At 41.2% G+C, this 24,631-nt stretch overlaps 2 long non-coding RNA genes across 3 annotated transcripts in view; both read right to left on the bottom strand.

Moving 5' to 3' along the window:
* Positions 1-521: 521 nt before the first annotated feature.
* Positions 522-11,387, bottom strand: LOC119150994. 2 transcript variants are annotated; one of them, XR_005105268.1, is made up of 5 exons: positions 6,498-11,387; positions 5,328-5,597; positions 4,509-4,881; positions 1,574-1,711; positions 522-835 (listed from the first exon to the last, which is right to left on the bottom strand). It is a non-coding gene; the product is annotated as an uncharacterized LOC119150994 (long non-coding RNA). The 2 variants fall into 2 exon arrangements; XR_005105267.1 differs by having other exon boundaries at positions 5,328-11,387.
* A 4,905-nt stretch (positions 11,388-16,292) lies between these two features.
* The window catches only part of LOC119150989, a 28,563-nt gene continuing 20,224 nt past the window's right edge, over positions 16,293-24,631 (bottom strand). The window contains exons 5-9 of the long non-coding RNA XR_005105265.1: positions 21,961-22,122; positions 20,608-20,699; positions 18,843-18,987; positions 17,776-17,886; positions 16,293-17,097 (exon numbers count right to left, since the gene is read on the bottom strand). This is a non-coding gene — a long non-coding RNA (uncharacterized LOC119150989). The remainder of the gene's footprint in view (positions 17,098-17,775; positions 17,887-18,842; positions 18,988-20,607; positions 20,700-21,960; positions 22,123-24,631) is intronic.

Below are 24,631 nucleotides of genomic sequence, written 5' to 3'. Positions count from 1 at the left end.
AACTGTTAGGCATCCTGGACAGGCTGAACCAGGCACCTCAAGCTGCCTGCACACTGAATCAGTGTGAGCTGAGCTCAGGTAGGGCTAGTTCCTCCCTCCTGCCCCCCTTCCAAAATGTTCAGATCTCCAAGAGCTCAAACGATACTAAAAAAAAAATAATAAAAATCCCAATCTAGTGATAACCAATAAAATCCCACAGAAATACTCCCAAGGCTTTTATAACAATTCCTGAGTTGAAGGTGGAAAGACTTAGGCAAAATCCACTGCCTTCAGATGCTAAAACCTACACTATTTGATAAATAGGGATTTAGTTCCAATTAATAGGTTCAGAAGTGGGATGATTAAAGAAAAGAAAGCTCAGAGAATAATCAGCACTAATTATAGTAATGCTGCTAGTGTAATTAATCAGTTTTGCAACCTGCAAAATCGAGATAAAGAGTTATAAGATCCAGAGATGAAAAATCACTACGTAGAAACTGTGGATTGTCATTATCTAAAACAACACATTAACACCGATTTGGGTCTTGGGGATGGTTTGTCTTTACTCACCTTTCCCCTGGCTGCTGGAGGGAGAAGGCTGCTCTGTTCTCCCATGCTCTTTGGCCCATGGAGCTGCAACCATGAGAGCCTTTCCAGTGCCAGCCATGGTTGGTCTTGCCCTGATGTTCTCTCTCCCATTTTCCTTCTACTGAGATGTGGCCATATCCCTGACTCATGGCCAGCAGGTTGAGGGAAGTGATTCTGCCCCTCTTCTCTGGTTGAGACCCCACCTGGGGTATGGTGTCCAGCTCTGGTGTCCTCAGCACAGGAGAGACATGGAGCTGTTGGAGCACATCTAGGTCACAAAAATGATCAGAGAGCTGGAGCTACTCTCCTTTGAGGACAGGCTGAGAGAGTTTGGGTTGCTCAGCCTGGAGAAGAGAAGGCTCCAGGAGACCTTACTGCAGCCTTTCAGTACTTCAAGGGGGCTTGTAAGAAAGATGGGGACAGATACTTAGTTGGGCCTGTAGTGGTAGGACAAGGGGGAATGGTTTTAAACTAAAAGAAGGTAGGTTCAGACCAGATATAAGGAAGAATTTTTTTTCTGATGAGGGTGGTGAACCACTGGCAGAGGTTGCCTGGAGGGGTGGTTGATGCCCCATCCCTGGCAGTATTCAAGGCCAGGCTGGACAGGGCTCTCAGCAATCTGATCTAGTGGAAGACGTCTCTGTTATTCAAGGCCAGGCTGGACAGGGCTCTCAGCAATCTGATCTAGTGGAAGACGTCTCTGTTATTCAAGGCCAGGCTGGACAGGGCTCTCATCAATCTGATCTAGTGGAAGACGTCTCTGTTGACTGCAGGGGGCGTGGGCTAGATGGGCTTTAACGTTCCCTTCCAACCTAAACTATTCTGTGATGCATCTCAAAGCCACCAGGGTGCTCTTGACCACACAGTGAGTCTTGTCTCTCCATGTCTCCTTCCCCACTCCCCAACGAATGCGTCCATCACCTATTTTATACTGTTCTCTCTTCAGCTACAGGGCATATCATGCTCCAAGAAAATTCAGAGTACCCCCGAAAGGTATTTCCATTACCTCGTTTCTCACTTCAGATCACTACAAGATGTCCTAGCAGAAAAAGTGGGAAGACTGAGAAAGGAGACAGTCCTGCACCAGTCCATAACACAGCGGGAATACTGAAGTATCCCAGACACTTAAAATGTCTGCAGTGACCTAAAAGGACAAATAATACTAACCTAATATAGGCATTCAGCCCCGTATCTATGCACTCAAAGAACTCATGTGACAGACTGTTGTTGTTTATGAAGCTATTTTTCAAGAGCATATAAAGTTCTCTTGCACTATGCACTAGTAAAATAAACTATAAAAACAATTTTACAGTGACATGAAAACAATAAATCATAAGGACAGAAATTCATCGATGTATCTTTGTCTAATGTGCTGTCCTTGAGTCCTCCTGTTATGCTTATATAGCAAATGCTCCCAAATAATCTGTGATTTTACATATTAGCTGCACAGCGATGTTTGGCATAATGGATGAGTAAATAAAAACTGTTCATCTCAATTGTGTTTCAACATTAGTTTTATGTTGTCCTGGCCCCGTAAGTTTAAGGAGTATCCTTAGCACTAGTTAGAAGTAGTTTCTGTGATTTAATTTTATATTTATGTCTTTACTCAGCTGCAAGAGATTTTTCCAATAAATAAAGAGAGTGGCTATGAATCTTACATTACAGCTGTAAATTCTTGCAGCAGGCTACATTTTTAGTGATGCAAAGGCTGGCGCTCGTGGGCTCTTTCACGATAAATATATCAATGTCCGTCTGAACCCCCTGGTGGAAATATGGCTTCAATTTTTTTCTTAAAAACATGGATCAATCATTGTTGCCCTTGCCTATTCTTTTCTGTCAAATGCTTCAAATGTGTTGGAGTATCTGTAAAAAAGTTTGAGAAGCACTTTGGCTACATGTCTTACAGCCCTATTGTATAACATTTAACTTCAGTGTGGCTCTTGCTGGCTTTGAGGTACACGAAGAGCTGATCCAGACCTAAAGATCAGGGTGATTAATGATAAACCAACGAATTCAACAGACTTTATAAAGTAATGTAAGGGCCTTTCTTGCCTGCAGAATACCCTGTAATCAGGATCTAACCCTATGCCACTGGGCTCTAAGTTATATATTCCATATCCTTGGAAGAAAGCTCTGAATGTCCTACCAGTAGATACAGGGGAGAAAAAAACTATAGGGTTTACACACTCATGCTGCTTTTTTCCAGCTTAATTGATGGTAATTTTGTGGTTGGAACTACAGTGTCATTAAGACATTGTCACTTTGCAAAATAATGTCAGAAACTTTCTGGTTTACTGCACTAGCTAGAGCCATTCTGTGCTTAGTTGATTTATACAGTCTTTTGTTAGATGAGTAACTCTTCCTTACTGGATAAAAAAAACCCCAAACAAACAAACAACAAAAACCACCACAAAAAAAATCCAAAAGGAGACCTGGCAAGCCAATATGCATTAAACACTTCATTCTTTAGTGTGGTATTTGGGTCTTGCCCACTAGTAATGTAGGAGAGCCAGCATCCATCAGAATGCCCAAGTCTCTTACCGGAGTTATATCAGTTCTTGCAGGTGGATTACAACATAACTCTTCTAAAATTCAAGAAGTTTGTGACTCAGTGAAAGGAAACTGCAAAGGAGAGAAAGACAGGAGGTGTGAGCTTCCCTTCATGCGAAGTTTGCTACTTCAGCTTTTTTTGTCAGCAACACACTCACGTCTACCCGAAATGTAACGTGTGGAAGTGGCTTTGATCCTTTTCTCTCTAATGATCTGTTCAGTTAGCAACCTTGTCATGAAAACGTGACACTACTGTCTTGTTAAGGCTCACCTCATGGAAGAGGTATTCTTTGAATGAAAGCATCAAAGACGTTCCTTAATCTACTTTATGGGAAAGTCTCTATTTTATGGTCATGTATACCTAAAGAATTGAAATATTTCAAGTTATAGTCTTGCATAGCTGAAGCTGGCACAATATAACCCACCAGCGATTGCCGGGACAGCTTCAAAGATCCCAGAAATTGTCAAAACCTATTTGCAAAGCAATATTGTCGATACTTGCTTTGACAAGTAAATGCTGCCTTTTTCTCAAGGAAAAAAACCCAACAGATCTATTTATTAACGACATTTATTTGAGCGCATTAAAAACCAAAACCAAAACAAACAAACAAAAAAAACACAACCAAGAAAAAACACAACAATGTGAGTAGGGACTGAGCACCTATGTCGCAACACGATGAAAATAAGCTTGTCTGCACTGCAAATGAAGCATCTTCCGAATGAGAACCCTCCGAGGCGAGAACCACATCACGTGGAGCTGGGGTAAATCCAAGTGCTGCCTGGCACAGGAGAAAGGCACCCTCTGGCAGCACGGACCCTGTGCCCACACGTGTCAGGGCCACGAGAGCTGTTGGCCTCCCGCACACTGTGCCCACCAGCCATCGCAGGAGGCAGCGACTGCGGCAGGCTGCACAGCTGCAGCATAGGTGAGCCTTCCGGAGGGAACGGTGACAGATCACAGGCTCTGTCCTTGAGTAATTCTACTGAGATCAGTGGTTTTCCATCTCAATATAAGCGTGCATGTATGCATCAGAGCTGCCTGAAATCATGCTCTTGTGTTCTGTGTTAGTAATACAGGCATTGCTCACGACTTGGTTTATGACACAAAAAAAAAGGAAAAAAATTCTTCTTGATCACATCATGTGGAGTTTCATCAAAAGGAGCCTGTATGAGACTCAAACTAATGAACAGCATGTCTCACAAAGAGAGGACACGCTGCTTCCTACAAATAAGAAATTATTGTGGCTTCTTAAATGAGTTGTCTATGATACACTACAGTGAAGCAATTAATGTAAGGAAGATTATAATCCTCAAGAGTAATTTAAAAAGCCTTGTGATGCACGGAGACACAATAAAAAAAAAGGAGGAAAAAAAAAAAAAAGAGCCATTACCAAAAGTAGTTCCAACCAAGGCTGCTGGCAGGGTTATACCACACTCCAGTCCAAAGCAGTAGAGGCTGGGGAAGTGCTGGGCAGCAATGTCCACTGGAAAACTGGGCTAATGCTTTCTCCAATATTCCACAAGAGAAGCTGACACAGAGCCAGGTGACAGGCTCAGCAGGAGAGCAGGAGCTATAACTCCATCAGACCCTGCAGAAACGTCCCTTTCCCTGTTGTTCCCAAGCCGCAGGCTCCAGCCACAGTCAAGGATGTGCATCTAGCAACACGAAAGGAATTGTGACTGTTCCTGGGCAGCATCGCAGGGCACCACAGCGCTCACATTACTGGACGGGAACTTGTTCTGGCCTCTTGTGCTTCCTTGTCCCTGCAGCAAATGTACATATTTCAGGCACCCTCATCACTCCTCCTGGCTCAGCAGCAGAGGCATGTGCTGATGTACAACATCATAAAATATCAGCAACATGTTCCAGAAAGTAAACATGAGCTCCACAGTACCTGGAGCCTCTGCAGGTTTTCAACATGCCAGCAGAGGTGAAGCGCTGGGAAGGAAAGGCAAGACTTTTGGTAGCTTGCCTGGTCTGAGCCAGCCTCCTACAGCCCAAGCACCCCGCATTTGTGCTGCAGTGACAGATGCTAATATCTACCGCAAGCATTTGGCATTTTTTAATGTCAAAATGTGCCACAGATGGCTGCGAACCTCAGCTAGCGAGACAGCAAAAGCTCCATATGCAGCCCTCCGTGGCCCTCCATCCCTGGCCATCAGCAGTGCTGGCTCAGGGCGCAGCAGGGCTCCCCAGCAGCCCCACGTACCATGGTGATGGGGCAGCTCCACGAGCCAGATGGGGCAGCTCCACGTGCCATGATGGGGTAGCTCCACTTGCCATGGTGATGGGGCAGCTCCACGAGCCAGATGGGGCAGCTCCACATGCCATGGTGACGGGGCAGCTCCACGTGCCATGGTGATGGGGCAGCTTGTGCCGCTTGTGAGCAGCTGGTACAAGCATATGCAGGGATCTCTGGCTGGGCAGAAAAATCACACCTTCGTACCTAGTGACGTAGCTGTTGCTGATGGGTTACTTGCTGTGACAAAACCAGAGTAAAACAGAAAGAAAAGATAGCCAGGTTTGGGGTTTTAGTGCACTTTGTCTATAGTTTTGTATTACTCAGCGTTAGTCTCAAAATGCTAATACTGCATCGGTTAAGTGTAGCATAACTTGAAAAACGTAACATAGGTACAGAAGTATCCAGAATTTCACTTCCAGGCTGTTCATGGGCTAACCAGAAATATTTTCAAAACAATTCAGATTAGCAAAACGCATACCAAAAATCATAGCTTTTGTGTGGACATTTTATGAATAATAAAAAAATAAATTAACAGGATGAACTTCTACTGTGAACTTCTTGCCTGCTTCTAGCTGCCAACTAGCAGATGTTCACATCTATTCCCACTGTTTTTCACATATCACCCTTATCCAATGAGCTAATAATACAAATGGACAGCCACAATGCAGTAACCTATAGCTGAAATATTAGTTAATTAGCAGCTACCCCAAACATTATGTGGCACTAAGCATAGCCAGAGAGGTAAAATAACCTTGGAAATCCAAACGGGTATGCCTTATTTTGTGCAAAAGGGAAAACAAATACTCAGTAATTAAAATTTTAAATACAATAATTTGTGCTGTTGATTTTGATAATACAAAAAATGGGAGGTAATATTCCTTATCAATCCACATCATATGTCTATTATTTTAGGCAGTCTGTTCTCATATAGAGCCTCAAAATCACGGCTCAGCCCATTTTTGGTGGCTGGATGCTCCAGCTGCAGGAGAGCAGGATTACACAAAAGACATCCTTTATTTTTGAAAATAAACCTCATTTTGAATGCTGAAGAAAGGAAAGGCAGTAATTGAACGTCTATTTGCAAATGCTCTCTGAGAAAACACGGAGATACGCCGGTGGCACGCAATATTGACGCACGGATATAAATGCCGGTCTGTAGATACAAAGCAGATCCTCGCTGACACCGCCAAGCAGCCGCAGTGAGGTGAGGTGTCTGCATTGAGATGTGAGCGCCAGGCAGGTGCGATGACGGGCACTGGCAGAGGAAGGACACACATTTCAGATGCTGGCTCTGACCTGCTGGTTTGTGGCTGTGAGCCCTTACTGGGAAAGGTCCAAGAGGCAGCTGCCATAGTTACAGCTCATCCTCTCCCCTCGAGATGGCAATTCTTTTCTGTGTGGGGTATGGCTATGGGTAAACGCACAGACAGGGTACAAACCGAGTCTTTTCTTCCCTAAATCCATGTGCTTGAGTACAAAGTAAAACAAGTATGTGCAGCCCTTCGTGGCCTTCCATCCCTGGCCATCAGCAGTGCTGGCTCAGGGCACAGCAGGGCTCCCTGGCAGCCCCACGTACTACGGTGATGGGGCGGTCAGCTCCACGAGCCATGGTGATGGAGCAGCTCCTGTCCACAGGGCTGCCTCCTGGCCAGGACCGAGTAAAGCTCGTTTCAGCATTAAAACATCTCCACTCAAAGGATCGAGCCATAAAAAGAAATTGGTCATACCTGTAGTACTTAAATAACTTGCGTCCCCTCCAGAAATAGTATGGCTTTTGTGGATGGTCACTTTGCACAGATTTCTCCAAGCATCTTTCGCAGCACCTAAGAAGGCTGCTCCCAACCTGAGGACTTGCCACGCTTGTTCTGTTCAACAGACTGAAAAAACCCACCCAGCGACAAATATGCACCTTCCAACACCAACCCTGATTTCTCACTGGACTAAATTTTCATATATCTTAACAGCAGTTTAGCAATATACACACAAATAAAGAGCTTTAATTAAAAGAAAGATACCATGAAGAATGTAACTCCTAATTACATTACTAAACCCATAAGAAAATAAAAAAAAGATGACGGTTTATGTACTCGGCTTAAAATATGTCCTCAGTTAGACCTATAAGAATCACAGCTGCTGTAATGGTCCAGTGAGGGCAGCTTTTAGATCACATAAATTTAGATTTTTTCCTCTTAGCAACTTCATAATCATGAAGTTATATAACAAATCTGTAAACCAATTACCAAATGTCAGAAGGTGCCCTGATTAAAATACACATATCCCCTGGAACGTGCCATATTCACAAATTAGCCATGTGTTATTTATAGTTCCTCAAGGCACAATAACGAAGAAAGTGGTAATGAAATCTGAAAGCCTGAATATCTCCCTTATGTCTGAAAGCAAATCCCATGAGACCCATCTGTAGTCCAAGCTGGGGCGGGGGGTGGTGGGGTGGGGAATATTCCTTTCTAAAACAAACAAAAAACCTACAAACAACCTCTCCTGCCTTCATAGTTTCATATTTGGTGCTTCATTTTTAAACCTATTTAAGCTGCAAATTAAAATCCTACCATCCTCGTTGCTCCCACACGTTCATTTTATTGAAATGATTCTTCAAAATTCCTTCTTGTGTTCTGCAACACCACAACATGCAGCCCAAATGCTTAAAAAAAGACAGGTTCAGCTTTACGGGTGCAATTTGCACTTGCAAAACCCAAGTTACACAGTACGCCTCATCGTCTCGGTGTGTGGCTCAGTGTCCTTCCGTGCCCTGCCACTCCTGGCCCTTCACAGGATGACCAAGGATGCCTCTGTGCCTGTTCCTGCCCATGGAAGGCTGAACTTGTATGCATATCAATTCCTGCTGCAAGTTCCTGCAGCGAAGTTATTCAGCATTTTCATTCAAAACTCTGACTGCTGCAGCCACCCCCTGAGGCAGCACAATCCCACTGGCATGCTGCTCTGTTTCCATTGCCATAGGTGATGGCTGGTAGGGTCTTACTGACCCCAGTTCAGGTCCTTAATAAGGCATATTTACACCTACCCTGCAAGACACTTGCTTTCTTCTTCAGGGAGATATATCTGGTTCAACGTACCATTTTCAACATCCATATGTTAACATTTGGAAGGCCTTTGCTAGGTTATCTCTGCCTCTCTCACTTCCCACTCTCCCCAACACTGACTTTTGACTCTACATTATTGTCCCTTATTTTCTCTGTTCACTATTGATCAGAGCTGTTATTCTGCTTCTCACATAAGTTTTTCTTAAAAGCCATGCATTAATATTCTTTCTTCTTTATTTATGGTCATATATACATGTACTCCATCATATGCAGAAAAGCATTTTTGAAACATATGGTGATTACTGCATTGAAATATTTTACACTCATCCAATTTGATGCAGTCAACCTGTAGCATTGTAAGACACGAATAATTCATCATGTTGTAACATGAGTGCATAAGCACAAAACAAGGATAAATGAAGGAGACTGCCTCTTTTTTTGGCACATGAACCAATTCCCAGGAACGTGTGGTGGTTTCACCTTTTTTTGATGACGGATGCAAACGCTGCAGAACTGCCAAAAACATTTGAAGGTCCATCAGAATATTTAAATATGTCTGTAACACTTTATGGATAAAATAATTAGTATCACTGTCTTTCAACCCCCCAACTCAGTAACATCCTCCTCCTACCCCAAGTCTTTCCACAAAAGGCTCCCCTCATCCATTCCCCCATTTATTTCCAACAACAAACCGAACAGCAACAGAGCCTCTCCCTGCTCCAAACCTGGCGAGCATGCATTGCCTTCTGGTTTTCTTGCCTCTCTCTTGCTTCTTCCTTTGAATGGCTTTTCCCCTCTTTCTTTTAATCTGCCTCTCTCCCTCCTTACATTTGTTAGCTGTTTTCTTGTGTTGTTGGAGAACTGATTTCAGGCAGCTGAAAAGCTCTTGGAGGCACCTGAAGGGGTGAAAAATCGTACTAGAACCAAGAGTCGCATCTTTATATTACTTTTGCAGACCTGACTCCTAGCCAGAGGGTTAGCAGATGGACATACTTTGCCAGAACATGTTTTGAATTTAAACAAAATTACATTGGCTCTTGCTGGGCTGCTGCAGTAGCACAGTGACCTCAGGAGCCATTTCTACCTATGCACTGTGTTCAAAGGTGAACTGTGTTAAGGTTTAATTGACTTCATTTGAAACTTCTCTGTATGTAAGAGATGTGAATAATAGAAACAATTAAAAAAAAAAATAGAATCCAAAACAAACCAGAAATAAAATAGTTCTCATCTTACCTAGCCTCCTTTTCTGCAATTCTTTTCACCTTTTCTTTATTACTCTGCCTTTTGAAGAGCTCCAAGATACACGTTTTTGAAGGATATCTAATTAATACAAGCCTCTGACCTTTACTTTTGAAGATAAATGTGTAGCTGGAAACAGCAAAATAACAAAAAGCCAGCCCCAAAATATCGCTGTGTCACTTGGCTTCAACCACAAATACAAAGCAGGAGATTTCCATGGGAGAATGTCTCCAGGATAGGGTTCCCACAGAGAAGTGGTAGCTGAGCACAAAACCCTCAGGTTTTGCATTTTAGAGATTTGGAACTATTTAAAACTAAAAGCACACTTAAGCCTTTCAGCCTGTGGCTACCATCCCTTACAGATGGATGGGGTCTTGGCAAAAGCCACCTCGTCCCTGCTAACTATGCAGCAAGTGCCTTGACAGACCTCTAGCCAACGGGAGGAGTATGCTTAGGTCAGTTACCAACTCGATACAAAGGGATTCCTGTCATGGGGGAGACCTTTTAGGGCTGTCCCTCCACCTGTTGCTAGTATTTTTCTTGCTGAGTTTCAGAACTGCTGGATGGGAGAGTCCCGGTTCTCCCTTTGGGAGCCCTACGTGCAAGGGAACAGGCTGCCCTGATGAAGAGCTGTATTTCACTGCCTGCACCCCTCGGGCCAACTCCTTTTTGTGACTTCAGACACCGCAATCTGCACATGTTTGTTTCCGTTGAATTTCCATGTTGAAACCCACGAGCGGCTCTGTCGGCTTCTGCTCTCTGGAAGGAGCTCACCATCAGCCGCACGTGCACTGTCCTACTGCAAAGCACTTTCAGACCACCCTGGGGTCTGAGAGGTGCTGTCCTGCCACAGTGCTTGTAGAAACCTTCCAAATTTAATTTTCAGCAAGGGATAGGAAAGTCTCTCCCAAAAGGATCGTGCTTTCCAAGAAATCCCTTCATGCCTTTTCTGGCCAGCGGTGCTGTCACACAGACATACCGTATCCTGGTGGCGCGCTCCATGCTCCATGCAGCCATGCCCCAAGGGGCTCTTCCTGCATCCAGGCAGCCTGCAGATGTCTCCCCCATGACTCTCACGTCGAGTCATCGAGTGAGGATGGCAATAAATCAAGAAAAGTGGTCAGGGACCTATTCTGGACTTCAGGCTGCCTTTGCCATTATTCAGCATTGTGGTGTCAGCGGAGACGGGAAGTCTCGCTTTTTATTGAGGGTCACAGTTCAAGTATCTTAACTTCAAATTTTAAATTATCATCGTAAACCCACACTTTAACTATTTTGTTCATTTCAGAATGTAATTACCTTTTCTTTCCAGGACTGAATGGATATGCTAGGTGGTAAAGATTGTCTTTTGTTAGCAGAAGCAGACTCTATAAGCTATTGTGTTGTTAATTTTGCAGTTATCTTGGCTTCCTTAATATCATTTAGCTATTTCTTTTCTTTATGGTTACCTTATTCTTCTTGATTCTGTTTCACTTTGAACCTCCATTGATGTTGAGGATGTAACGCATTTTTTATCATACTGAGCAAAATGCTGATGGAATCTTTGTGCAGACTCTCTGGCGACAGAAAAAACTTATTATTACTGTACCGTTTGTATTGTATCACCAGAAATCTATGCACATGCTTTGTAGCCACCCACTTTGCACAGGAGCGTGAAGAAATAATTTTGTTTTATTCACTACAAAAGCACTTTTCTTAAACATGTGTCTTTATAATTGTCTTTTTAAAAATTTGTGCGTGCATAATGCATTGCTTTTAAAAGAGACTTGAATGATTTGCTCCAGTTGTACATACCTTACCTCTTAGGCTGCTTCTTAGCTCAAAGGTGAAACCATCTAGGGTGAAATCAAAAAGTCTGTTAGATTTGAATGTAGAAGGAAAAGAATTTCATTCACTGAGGGCAGGGACAAAAGAGCCCCATCTGCAGTCTGTACCAGTCATCCAATTACTCCCTTTCTGGCATTTTCAAGGATCTCAAACCCACCCAGACTTTTCATGACCCCGAGCCACCCAACTCGCAATCCGTAAAGGCAGAGAAGAAAGAATAAGCTCCTTTTCCTCACCTCCAGACAGCTCCGTATTTCCATTAATTCGAACCACCTGCTACCTTGACTTCTCAACGATCCGTGGCAAGGATCAGCAACTATCCAAATTCAATGGCAACTAACTAAAAGTATTCAGAAATATTTTTAGGTAAGCATCAGGCTCACTCAGCATAACCCAGCCAGCCATTCCCGACATCCATGTGAATAGCAGCTGGATATTATGACATAGTTGTGATAGCCATATATTGTCCATATGCTCACTTTGAGAAGCTGGAGAGACTTCTGTCTCTGAAACAGGGTTAAATGAAAAGAATTTCATAAAAAAGCAGAAGACTAAAAATGCGGTCTAGTGAGTCTGTTTCCTTATTATGCTCTGTATTCCTACAAATTCATTTGGCAGTCAGGACACACGGGGTTTGAATAATTTCCTGCCGTTACATTTTCCCTGCTGCTAAAAGTAACATGGTGATGATTTTCAATAAACAAATCTGCTCTTTTCTCTCAAGGTTTGTGTACACTCCAAATGCATTTGTGACGTTAGATTTTCACCAGGGAAATGAAAAAAAGCCAACAACTCACACTGCTGAAAACCCAAGAAGCAAACCTGGCCATCTTTTTGTAACACTTTATGAAAGCGTTTACTATTATTTAAGAAAATAATAAAAATCAGCATTGCCCTCTTAAGACACCCAGTACAAATTGGGACATGACTGAAAGAGGACTTTCATACTGAGGCTGCATCCAGTTGCCTTTCTTCTCAGCTCGGCTTTATCAGTTTTGAACTGAGCTCTTCCTCCTGAGGATGCTCTCAGGCCAAAATTCAGGTGACTCACAAGCACCAGAGGTCAATGTGAAGCAAAAGAACCATCAGAAAGAACCTATGGAAGATTTCTGTGAAATATAATGGAACTTTGGGCCACATCAGATTCTCTTTTTCTCTTTTTTTTTTTTCCTCTTTAATTGTCTTTTATTTAGACAATAATTTCTATTCCACCTTTTCTTTTGAATCCACGTGACAGGCAAACCATGTTTGGGTGTGGGTAGGCTGAGAAACGTAATTGCAGATCAGATCTGCTGAACCTGGGAGGCAGAACTGAACATTTCTAGTGAGGAAAACCCACACTTTTAGAACTTACACCCAAATAATACATTAAAAAACCTCATGCTTGAGGGAACAGATCACTCCTATCACCAGCCCTGCCCATTACTGTCTTAGGACTCTTTGGAAATAGTGCTCATAGTGGCCTGAAAGCAAAGCTGTGACACAAATTAAATTAAAAAAAAATAATTTAAAAAATTTAAACGGAGTTCCCATTTTTACATAAGGCCCCAATGACACAGTCAGAAATATTTGTCATATTCAGTATGAGCATTCCAAAACAACTCTTTCTTGAGCCTGTTTCCTTCACTCTTTCAGATGGTGTTAGATTAGGTGTTTGAAAAGAGCAATGCTTCCTTCCAGCTGCAGCCCAAAAGAACCACCAAACCTTTTCCGAAGAAAAAATCATACCCAGGCAGCCTCTTCACTGCCTTTTTATTCTGTGTATTCCTCCTTTCAGGCTGTGACGGCGCTTGTAAGTGAAGCAAGGAGAAATTACCTCTTCTGCAGTAAACCCCCACCTCATCCATCAAAGCCATATGGTCACTTGTTCATTTACTGTATACTGTTAGTTTAATAGTTAGGTAAATATTGCAGTGCCTGGATACTACAGAAAAGCGTATTTTTACACAATAATAAAAGACAGTAATAACACTAAGAAATGCTCTTATGGCAACTTGGGCCCTATAAAACTCTCCTGGCTTCAGGTGCTATTACTGCCTCAGCAGAAATCGGCTCTGACACCGGTGAAAAAGGACTTGGCATCCCAATTCTTTAAATAAGATTACTAAACAGGACTGACACTTTCATTTCAATTGGACTGTCTTGGGAGAAAATTCCATATAGGAGAATTTTCCTGGAAAAAGTCAACCAACAGTTTGTAGAATATCAGCTGTAACAGCTACCATTACTATTTCGAGTAAAAATTATCAGTCTTTCTATTAAAGATGAGCTGGAGACAAATCGGGATCTAATGTTTCATTGTATTTACACCTGCATGCCCAGATATGTAGGCAAAACTGCTCGCTCAATGGAAATCTTTCCTTAACTTCAGTGGAGCCAGGATTTCCCACTGATAGTTTTAATTTTCAGGATAACAACTGCAAGCACGTCACTAGCAATAACATTAATGATCTTCAGCGCAGTTTAAACATAATTAGAGGCAGACCAATTGTCCATGTTACATTCTCTTTCCAAGAAAAGACTGAGAAAAATCACGCAAAGCTGTATAACCTGAGGGGAGAAAAAGAAAACAAGCATAGAGGTGAGGTCTAAATCAAATATGAGGCAATCTATATTTTCCATTAAAGCCATTGTGAAATAGGCCATTTTGCAAAGGTCTTGATTGAAAACCATGTGAAAGTTAATGGTTTTGACTCAGATGATCCTCAGCACTCAAATAAGAAACAAGAGAAAGGAGACCCACAGAAACAGAACTTCAAAAAAATGCCAGCACAAAACCATACAACATAAAAGAAACAGTTTAAATAGCTCTAGCAAATAGTATAAATTTCCTTGCCCCCACAACTAGAGGAAGATTCAGCGATGCAGGTTCTCATTAAAATGTCTTTTTTCAATAAACAGCCATTCAGTAAGTTTTGCCAATATTGTTTCTATATGCTGAAAGCTTTATCTATTCTTTGACATTTGGTACTTATCTAATCCTTTAGTTTTAATAAAAAGCTATTGACAAGTGTACTAAAGACTTCATTTTTTAATGTGGCTGATTTGAAGGCTAATTAGCACGTTCATATCTGTCAAAAAATCCAATGTCTTTTGTATACGTATTTCTGGGTTCTTTTGTGGTCATTTTAATTAAATTTGTTGATAAAATATTTGACAAATGAAGGAGGAGAGAAAAAGAAATATTTAGTAGCTCAGGTTAGGTTTTTCAAAGGCAATTCATAGTTAGTGCCCATTAAACTAAAGAAGGAATCGGCCGAATAATTTTCTAGGTTGTTTATTTTTTTTAATGTTATCCTTAAAATTTTAGCACCTCTTTTAAAAGAATAGTCAGGAGAGAACAAGGAGCAGTCATGATCCAAAACGGCTTCCTCTCTTCTTCTCTCCCAAAGGAAGAAGCAAAAGAAAATTACTGAGATGCTGAAAAACAGGACTTCACAGTTTAAAAGGCTGCTGACAACCTCTTATGGCCCTCTGCTTCAGAAGCTATGATTTCAAGAGCAAGCAAAGTGGGACATAAACGTTACCGATAACTGAAAATTAGGAGATGAAGAACACTTCAGAACGTTTAAGTGTGGTAGGTCTGATTACAGCAATCAAAACACTATCCCATTTTGCTGCAGTTTATCTTGAGCGGCAAGGTTAAAAAAGAAAAAGAAAAAGAAAAAAACCCTATATGATCTTAAATTATACAGTATGCATAAATATTACAAAAGTCCTGACAGAATTCTACACAGGCAGTTGACCCAAAAGGTAACATGGTATTTATCTTGTTTTGTACTTCCAACCAAAAAGATTCCTGCTGCTTCTTCAGAGAAGTTTCACTCTTTCCTGGCAGTCTGAAATATTCCTTTTGTCGGTTTGGTGTTGCGGACTGACCTGTTTCTCCCAAAATACCTATTAAAAAAAAAAAAAAAAAGAGTTTTGTCCTTAATTATAACACCGGGGTGTTTGCAACGATGTTTGTATATGTGATTCTCTAGTCTGCAATGGCTTAATTATACATTATCCCAGAAGACCAGTAAAACAGCATAGCGACGTTTGTCAGAAGACGTAAATTTGGTCTCATGACCATAGGCATAGTCCCTGTTGCTCCAGAGAGTGAACATTACCCAGGCACTTACGTATACTATATAAGTTGTAGTTTCTCCTCTTCTGTCAAGTGATTTTTGACGACTTGGGATGTTTCCTCCTCTCCTCACATCAGCTTCCCAGGCGGATTTGAGCAGGTGTTTGTGCTGTTACTCCTCGTCGGGCAGCTGCTCCATAGTCTGGGGCCACAGCTCGTACCAAGGGCTCCAGGGTTAAGCTGGCAGTAAACACCATCACCTCTTCCCTCTCCTGTGAAAACCTTCTCCTTGCTAAAGATGCAAAATCTCCAAGGATCATTGCATAAACCTCACTAACTTCCCTACAAAGTGCAAAACAACTCCATAAATACACAGTGACACAAACATTAAAAACTCCAGTCGAGCCATCCACAGTGAGATTTCCTGTTTCAGCAGAGGACAAGAGAATAAACAACAGATGACAAATGTTAGGTTGTTCTCATCTTAAACCAATGTAACTCCATGCTGCTGCCAAACATGAATCCTCTCTTCCTTCTGTCAGGTGAATCAGCAAGTTCATCCCAATTCATCAGGGACCTGCACTACCGCTAATGGACAAAGGGGCTCAATAATATAGAAAGCATGATATATTAAAGGCACTAGAAAACAAACACTGTCCTCACCCACCCCCCAAAAAAAAACCCCCAACCCCCCCAAAAAACCCCAAACCCCTAGTATTAACAATAGTACCCAATGCAGATTAAAAATGCAAATAAACAAAAGAACTTCATGTGGGTTTAACCCTAGTACTTAGGGATGACTTGAGCACAAATGGCCACATGCCGTGTTCACTATCCTGTACGCCGAAAGGATGCAGAACTGAAATAAAGTCTCACATCCAATAATTAAGACAAAAATAAGAGACCCAGAAGTTGTGATGAAAAAATACAAATTAAATGAAAAGCAGTCCCCTTTGGTTAGGAAGCAACTAAACGTCATTCCCAACTTCTTCCAGGAACTGAAAGTAAATCAGCACAGGCATGTGATGCTCTCAACTGAAGACCTGTACTGCAAGCACAGAAGTTAATTGGCAGCTAGCTTCTTTGCCATAGATTTAAAGATTTTAAGACCCAAAGGGATCAGTGTGATCGGCAGATTTGACCTTCCATATAAAAGAGGCCAGGAAATGTCATGCAGTAATTCTTACATCAAATCTAAAAACTTTTAGGCTAAAGTAGAATATATATTCGGCTAAGGTATCCAGACGGAGCTTTTAAGATTTAAAGAGATGGAGTGTTCATTGCCAGCCTTTTGAAAATTGATCTACCTGCCCTTGTTGTTAAGGAGGTTTGCCTAATACCCAGTTTCAATAGCTCTTTCTTCAACAGAGGTAGCCACTGCTATTCACCCCCAACTTCTTATTACACTCTTCATCTTCTTTAAGCAGTAAAATATAAAACGTATTTTCAAAAGTGAAATAAATAACGAGATTGAATTCAACTTCACCAAAAAAGAGGAACTGTGTGGCCCACGCAGTTTCAGGGTGCTGCTGATTGCTGCCATCTGGGAGAATCAATGGTAGATACTTGCATTAAAATATTCATTAAGCACCAAGTGACTTAGTAATTGCTTTAATCACCTTTCATACACGAACCCTCACTGCTATTCTTTGCATACTCCTCTGCCCAGTGAGTTTCAGGGCCATACTATTGTTTATTTATGCACAGCATCCACTGGAGTCAAAGGAAAAATGTACCGTAGGTAAGCCAGCAGCCCAGGGGACGGGCTTGCCAGACGTGTCACATCAATGCAGATTCCCTGCACTACCCACTTCAACCACCCACTGAAACTGTATTTAGAATTAAATTGCTTTCTACTATCTTTGCCCTTACAGAGGATCTACCAAGTTTCTAGCAGCTGCCCTGAAGTCACCCAGCTGTTTTTTAAAGTGTGCAGGGGACAGCAGCCCTGGGCTTGACAGCACACAAGTGATGCTGGAATGCTGGAAAACTTTTTCCCTTTTTTCCTTCCCCGCCCCCCCCCCCCCCCTTTTTTTTTAATTGGCTTCCAAGGAAGTCCCTTGCTGAGCTGTCTTGTTCTCTGCCAGCCTGATGAACCCCTGCACCGAGTCCTCTCTTGCAATAATCTTGTAATGTTATCAACAGCAGAGAGAGAATGAAAATCATGCCCTCATGGTCATCAGAAACCAGGATTTACCGACATGAAATTTTAGCAGCTTACATTTTCAAAAGCTTGTGTGTAGGACTTATTCATAGGAGTAAGTACAAATGCAAAGCAAAACCAGCAGGGCTTCTTTAAAGTCCAAGCAAGTACTTCCACCCAGCAAACTACCTACCAAGCAAATAAAATAATTGCAGTGATTTCCACAATAACAATAATAATGTCTGCCACCTAAGTGGAAATCTGCTGATGGTAATGCTGTGAGCAAATATCAACCCAGCCCCCTACTCCCATCCCTTCCAAAGAATAAGAATAGTCATATATATGTGTGTGTATATATATATATATGATCATATTACAGACAGTTCTCTGCAGCCTTTTTATTGATTCAAATGCACCCAGCTGCTGGTATGTTTTGCAGACCAGAGACTAGATGCTTGCATCTACCACTGCTAAAGGGGATACTTCTCCATGCACAGCTCAGAAAGGCAGGCTTATTTTTTCCTTACTTGAAAGAAAAAAACATATTTTTTTTTAAATCATAATAGCAATATAACAAAGCCAAAATTCTGTACAAACTCTAAGGTATCCATTAGCAATACTATATAATGCTGGACTAGACTGTTGAAGGGGGAAGCTTATTTTTTAATTTGAAAGAAAACATACCTGTTAAAAGCACACCAGCTGCATGAATTCAAGTATATTTTTTAACATTTAACATCTGTTTCATTAAATAATCCATAGTGAAGAGGAATGACCAGTAAATTCAGGCTATTTATGTCAGTTCTCTGACATGAAAATACTTCTTGGTCCAGCATTCAGAGGCTGTACTTACCTTCACAGCACTATAAGGTAACTAGCAAAATACACAGCCTTAAGTTAATCGGGACAATCCTGATTCTTTTTCTCATCTGCTGGAACAAACTCAACATGCTAGTGACATACTAGAAGCAAAGAGGGTCTAAGTTAGAGGTAGAAGGAAAAAACCACTGTCTTTGGAAAAGCTCAGTCTGGCAAACCCTCTGCAGGGTAGTGCCAAAATGGGTGCCAGTTTGTTGCGTGCTGGATTTCCTTGGGAAAAAGACATACACATGCTTCCATACCACCATCCAGAAACTGTTTCTCACCTGGGAACGTAAACATTTCCTGCAGGTGCTGAAAGACTCCTGCCTGATGTGCTGTTTCAAATGGTAGCAGGTCTTGTATGTGTACGTTATTGCTGTGATACAGTCCTTCAAATCCATGGAATATGCTCGTGTTGAACTTCAAATCCTTTGAATGCATTTTATTAATAAATAGAAAGCCGTAACTCACAAAACTTTTATTCTGCTGTTCCACAGACAGCATTGATTGCAATAAGCAGCCTTTTTACTTAAACCATCAATGAACCTTGAGTCCTTAAAGCATGATAATTAAAATCACAAGAAGACAGCCATCTAGGACTAGAGGCTTATTGGAGGATTCATTTTAAGAAATCCATTTGTTGAGAATAGACTTTCTTTTCTGTTCAGATATAATTTATAACATTCTGATGTATTTTCTTCAGAAGTGGTCACAAAGTAATCTAGACTAACAATATAGGACTGGTAAAGTGCTTATTCTGACAACCCTCTATTATTTCTCGTGTTTCCAGAGTTTCCCCCTGATCTTCAGGGACATGTATTACTCCTACACTACTTTATACAATAGAGATAAAATACAGAAAGGTAACCGATATGCTTTAAGGTAGGCAGCCAGTGAATCCTACAGAAACTCAAGGAGCTACACCAATACCCGAAATTAAGTATGAACTGTTTTTTTTTCCTTGCTGAAAGCTGACGCGTTGTGAGCAGTGTTCCTCTCTGCTAGACGTGACTCTACTCCCCAGTTCAGAAGAAAAAAACCCACACATTTAAATGTAAATAGTTGCAAATGTTAAACAAATGAGTATTAATGACTATTTCTTGCTGCCTATATATTTGCACAAGTAAGAGCCCACCATAAATATTAGTGTACCCGGAAGCCTATAGGCTTAAAACGTTGCAGTAAAAAAACAGAAGTGCCAACACTGTTGAATCAAACAGTTCTTAAAATAACCTCTTTCAAACGGAACTTGGAGACAACTCTGAAAGTTTTAAGCATATTCTCTGCCAAAACTACTGAAAGCAGCAATTAAGCACACAAAGAGAAAAATAACTATTTCATCTTTGATTAAATCCAGTGCTATCTACAGAAGAAACTGAAGACCGTATGCAGGCATATGCACTTATGGCTTATATATGCACATATATTTGGCTTATATATGTGGCTGTCCAGAGACACCTTTATGACAATTATCAACAAACCCTCCTCCAAAAAAAACCCCCAATTTTGCCTCACCAAAATTACTCTGATTGCATGGCAGTTGTATTGGTCAGACAAGCTTAGTGACAGGTGTTATGGTAAATAAAGGACTTCTGTAACACAGAAAATTTATGTCCTCATCTGCTTTTGTCTGAAATGACCATTAAAGCCGGCTGAACTGCCTCTGTGTCCTGAAACACAACACCTGGGACTTTGCACCTATGGAGCTAGGAAGCCTTACACCTTACGCCAGCTGCAGTGCTGGGCTCCTGCCTGGACTCACCGCCTCGCAGGGAAATCACAGCTTTGGACTGTGCTGGCACATGCTGGACACTCAGCATCTCCATATTAGAAGATGTTTTTTGAAAAAAAAAAATAAAAATTAACTACTTGCATCTTAGTCGCTCATTTAAGAAAAAAACTAAGGAAATGAAAAGTAAGTGTATACGGTTCCTTCCCTTCCCTTCCCTGGATTCTTGTTTTCTCAAACTTCTTCAAGAATTTTGAGGTTAATATAAACAAAAAGTGTTACAGAGAAAACCAACTATATTCATACGAACTGAAACGCACCTTTTTGGCAATGTGGAAGTGCCCCCAAATGTTTGCACATTTCTTCAAGTGTCCTTCCAGTGCAGCCGCAGAACATGATTTCCCTGAAAAGGCTGGTAAGAAGCAGAGTGACGGCAGCGTATTAGGAAGATACAGATACCGGTATTGAGTGGAAGTAAAATACTTTCACAAAGAAGTTTTAACTTCTTTAACAAAGAAATAGAAATAACACTTGAAAAATTATATAATCTCCTCTGAAGATTTGAAGTTGAGAGACAACACATTTTCCTTTGAGAAAAAGGAAAGCAAACTGAAAACCTATTTATAGAAAATTCACGATCAACTCTAGTTAATAGAAGTATAAGGCTGGAGATGTTAAATCACTGCTGAGGTTGTTCCTGGAACCTTTCATTCAGACCTAACTACCCAAGTATCAGAGAATTTTCAGAAAAATTACACAGAACTCTCAGCACCTGCATCACGAAAACATATTTCAAGACTACTGAAAAATAATTAAATAAATGTAGCAACCTTTCGGGGGACCAGGAGCCCCTCCATGCAGACCACCAGCTGATACCATCACATCCCACCTCGTGGTCCTGTCCACAATGGTGCAGCACTGCACCAGCCCTAAGGCCCCTTTTCCTGCGCCCTCTGGAGCAAGCGTGTCCTGATGCTCATGTCCTGATCCTGCTGGAAGTGTCTCTCCTTTGTAGGGAGAACATGGAGATTGCATCTTCCGCCTGCCCCACCAACAGCCCCAGCCCTGTGGTTCACCATGTCTCCCACAGCTCTTCTCTTACTCCTTTCTCATTCTTTGACTTACTTGGGCACTGGTTTTTATAATAGACACTTTTATTGTATGATCAATATTATTTTTCCTCCTTCGTGTTCTCCCTTCGTCAGTGCTTTCCAGTACAGTTTTCTTAACTCATATATGTAACCACATTGCCGAATCTTTGTTTTCTTCTAATAAAGCAATCTTGTCATAATTCAGTTTGTTGAGCTGTCTGTCTAACTAGAGCTGTCTCTCTCAACCTGGCAAGTGTTCTATCTCTAGATGATTTTCTCAACACATATTGGAATTTTCAGAAAGCGGAGAAATGTAGTAATAGAAATCCCTGCTATGTTTCCTTTTCCCCAAAGCATTACATTTGGCCCTTTCAATATTTTCTTGGTCAATGAATCACCAATCATAAAACAATTCTAATTTCTCTTTTAACTTGCTCTTTCCCTCCTCCGCACGACAGCACGGAGTACACCGTATGCTTGCTAGTTTTCAGACTTTCTCTCTAAAGCCAAAAAAAGCCTTCAGGATCAGTGTAAATCTGGATCTAGCAAGAAAGTGAGGATGCAATTCTCCAAGACAGTTACCTGTGCTGCCACTCCTACTGCTGGGCTCAGATGAAGCCCCTTTCCCCTCCTGCTATTGCTTTTGAGGTCTCCCCTAGTTTCTTCTCCACAGGTTGACCTCACAGGATGCCAGCGCTTCTGCTCATGCCTCTGTTGCCCATTCAAAGAGAGGTTTCTGACCTTCTGTGCCAGGCAAAAAAAAATAAAAAAAAGTCAATATCTCAGCCATGATAAGGAGTAAAAAGTTTTGCAATGCAACTTTCTGGATAGACACCCCCAGATCTTCTCTCACTATACCCTTTACCATTTCTAGCAGTTTTCCGACCACCCTCTCCCCAGATCACCTGCGGGTGGGAAAGTCCGCTTTCCCAACCCATTTTAACTAAAAACATCACACAGAGAATAAAGAAGTGGTGGTGCGGCCTTTCCAAATCCTGCTTGCCTTCCTCTCCCCACGGGAACAGCGGAGCAGCATCGGTGTGCCTCCGCAAGGCAATCCACATGGCAGGAATTTCCCGTGTTTATCTTCTTCTGCAGGGGAGCAATAGCTTCTCGGGGAGCACCAACTCCTGTGCCAGCAGCATTTGCCGTGCAGCTCTCTGGCTTTTTTGAACTACAGTGTTTCAGGAGGAGCCCTGTTCAAAGCTCACTTCCCTCTATCACAAAGTTTCCCTTCGATGCAGACCAAGCACAGCAGGCGGTGATGTTTCTCATTTTATGCTTTCAGGAATTTCTACAGTTTTAGCATTTTTAAAACAGATGTTAAGCTGTTCTTTGTTGGTGGTTTTTGTTGTTTTTTTTAGCTGTGAAAATGTCTTTAAATCTCCTGAACATGCACCATTTGACCTCCTGAGCTCAATAATTTAATGGCATAAGCACTCAATTATGAAGTCAACAGACAGATGAAGTGTCAACGGGTTGCAGGCAACAAGCTGACATAAATTCTAAAAAATTTAGCTTTTTAAAAAACCTTAATTCCTTCTTTACTTCAATTTTCTTCCAGGGCGCTCTGAAAGATCTCTTTTGAACCTTTTCACTTGGCTCTTTTAAGCTATTTCAGCAGGATGAGCAGTAGCTTATAGGTATAGCAATGAAATACTGAGCAAACATATGTAAAAACATTGCATAAGAATGTTTCCTAAAATGGACTTTTCAGAAAACCAATACCTTTTCACTATGGTAGATCACCCAGCAACATCAGTAAAAGAATTTTACTAAAACAGCTATAGCAAAAGAATAAAACCTAACCACCAACACTGAAAGTAATTATATTTATTACGAACCCATAGGACCTCTTCAAGTGACACAGCATTATCACAAGGCTATGCAACTCCGTGGAGCCCCATTCAGATCTCAGCTTTATCTTCATGCAGTTCCATCTTTGTATACTCAAAATACAGTAACAATAAAAAAGCAAACCAAAACCCTAATTCTCAGAAATTCAGCAATTTTTGTTTTACGCAGACTGTGAGCGTCATTGTGGGTGTTTGATTGCCCTAAAAACATCGTCAAAGCTGTGTAACCGCTGGGAGCTGCTGCAGGTTCTCACAGCTCTAGATCCAGAGGACACTGTGGTTTGCAAATGCTCCTGTGCAGATAATTTCACAGTAAACATCCAACATTCCACATTATCTGAACTTGAAGTCGAAAAACTGATGAATCAACATGTTCTTCATTAATTTTATTTTAATCCTGGTATTACACTGATCCTTGGGGAAGGGAAATCTTTTTTCAGTGACTTCAGCAGCAGCAGTGGGGGAGCACCTGTTGGTGTTTTTATGAGAGATACTGCCTGCAACTTTTCAAGTAAAGAATTGAGGTCTCCCTTTAAAAACAAGTATTACAGATCAGCCTTCTTTCTTTCTGAGGCATAGAAGTTTTTTACAATGAAACTTAAGGCTCTAAGGCTCTTTCCTGTAATATATGTCAGTAAAAGAAAATATAAGCCAGTAAAGTTGCTCATGTAAGCATTCAGGATTTAAGGAATTACTTAAACAATCAGTGCACGGAATTATTAACCTTGGAGAATTAAAATGTGCCACTACGTGATGAATCACAAGCAGCAGTCATTTCAGATTTGAAGGAATGATTTTATACATACAACTGAAACATTATTAAAACAATAGGCAATTGTGTTGCATCTACAGAAAATTTGACCAGACTTTTAGATCTTTACAAAACCTTTGCAACAGCTTTTGTTTGGTACATTCATACACCAGTTACTTCTTGACAATGGCACAGACTTAGGAAGATTATACTCTAGTATTTATCTTCAAGTAAAGGAACAGCCTAGTAAAATTAGAAGTTTTTAGGTTTTATTTCTTTGCAATATTCTGCTGTACTGGGAGCATTAAGAGGATCAACATGAGTAAGTAAAATTTTGGTCATGCATGGCTTATTGCATGAAAGCAATAGTGACAAAACCAGCCCTGATACCAGACTAATCTGGGCACAGGTTATCTGTGTATGTCAGGTATTTAACAGTACATTTTATAATAGAAAAGGCTTAGGTATTTTTTAACATTTTCCCTCTGAGACAGGTCACAGGAATGTTCACTGTTTAAACCAGCTGGAACATTGATACCATGAGATTAAATAAAACATAGAAAGGATAAAAGATTACCATATATTAAAAACAAATCCCCAAACACAGCTCCCCAAAAACCCCAGAACTAAAAACCAAAGAGCAGAA

The sequence above is a fragment of the Falco rusticolus genome, chromosome 1, assembly GCF_015220075.1.
Source record: "Falco rusticolus isolate bFalRus1 chromosome 1, bFalRus1.pri, whole genome shotgun sequence".
Classification (NCBI taxonomy): domain Eukaryota; kingdom Metazoa; phylum Chordata; class Aves; order Falconiformes; family Falconidae; genus Falco; species Falco rusticolus.
The sequence above is the reverse complement of the archived record's forward strand: the minus strand, read 5'-3'. Positions and strand labels throughout refer to the sequence as shown.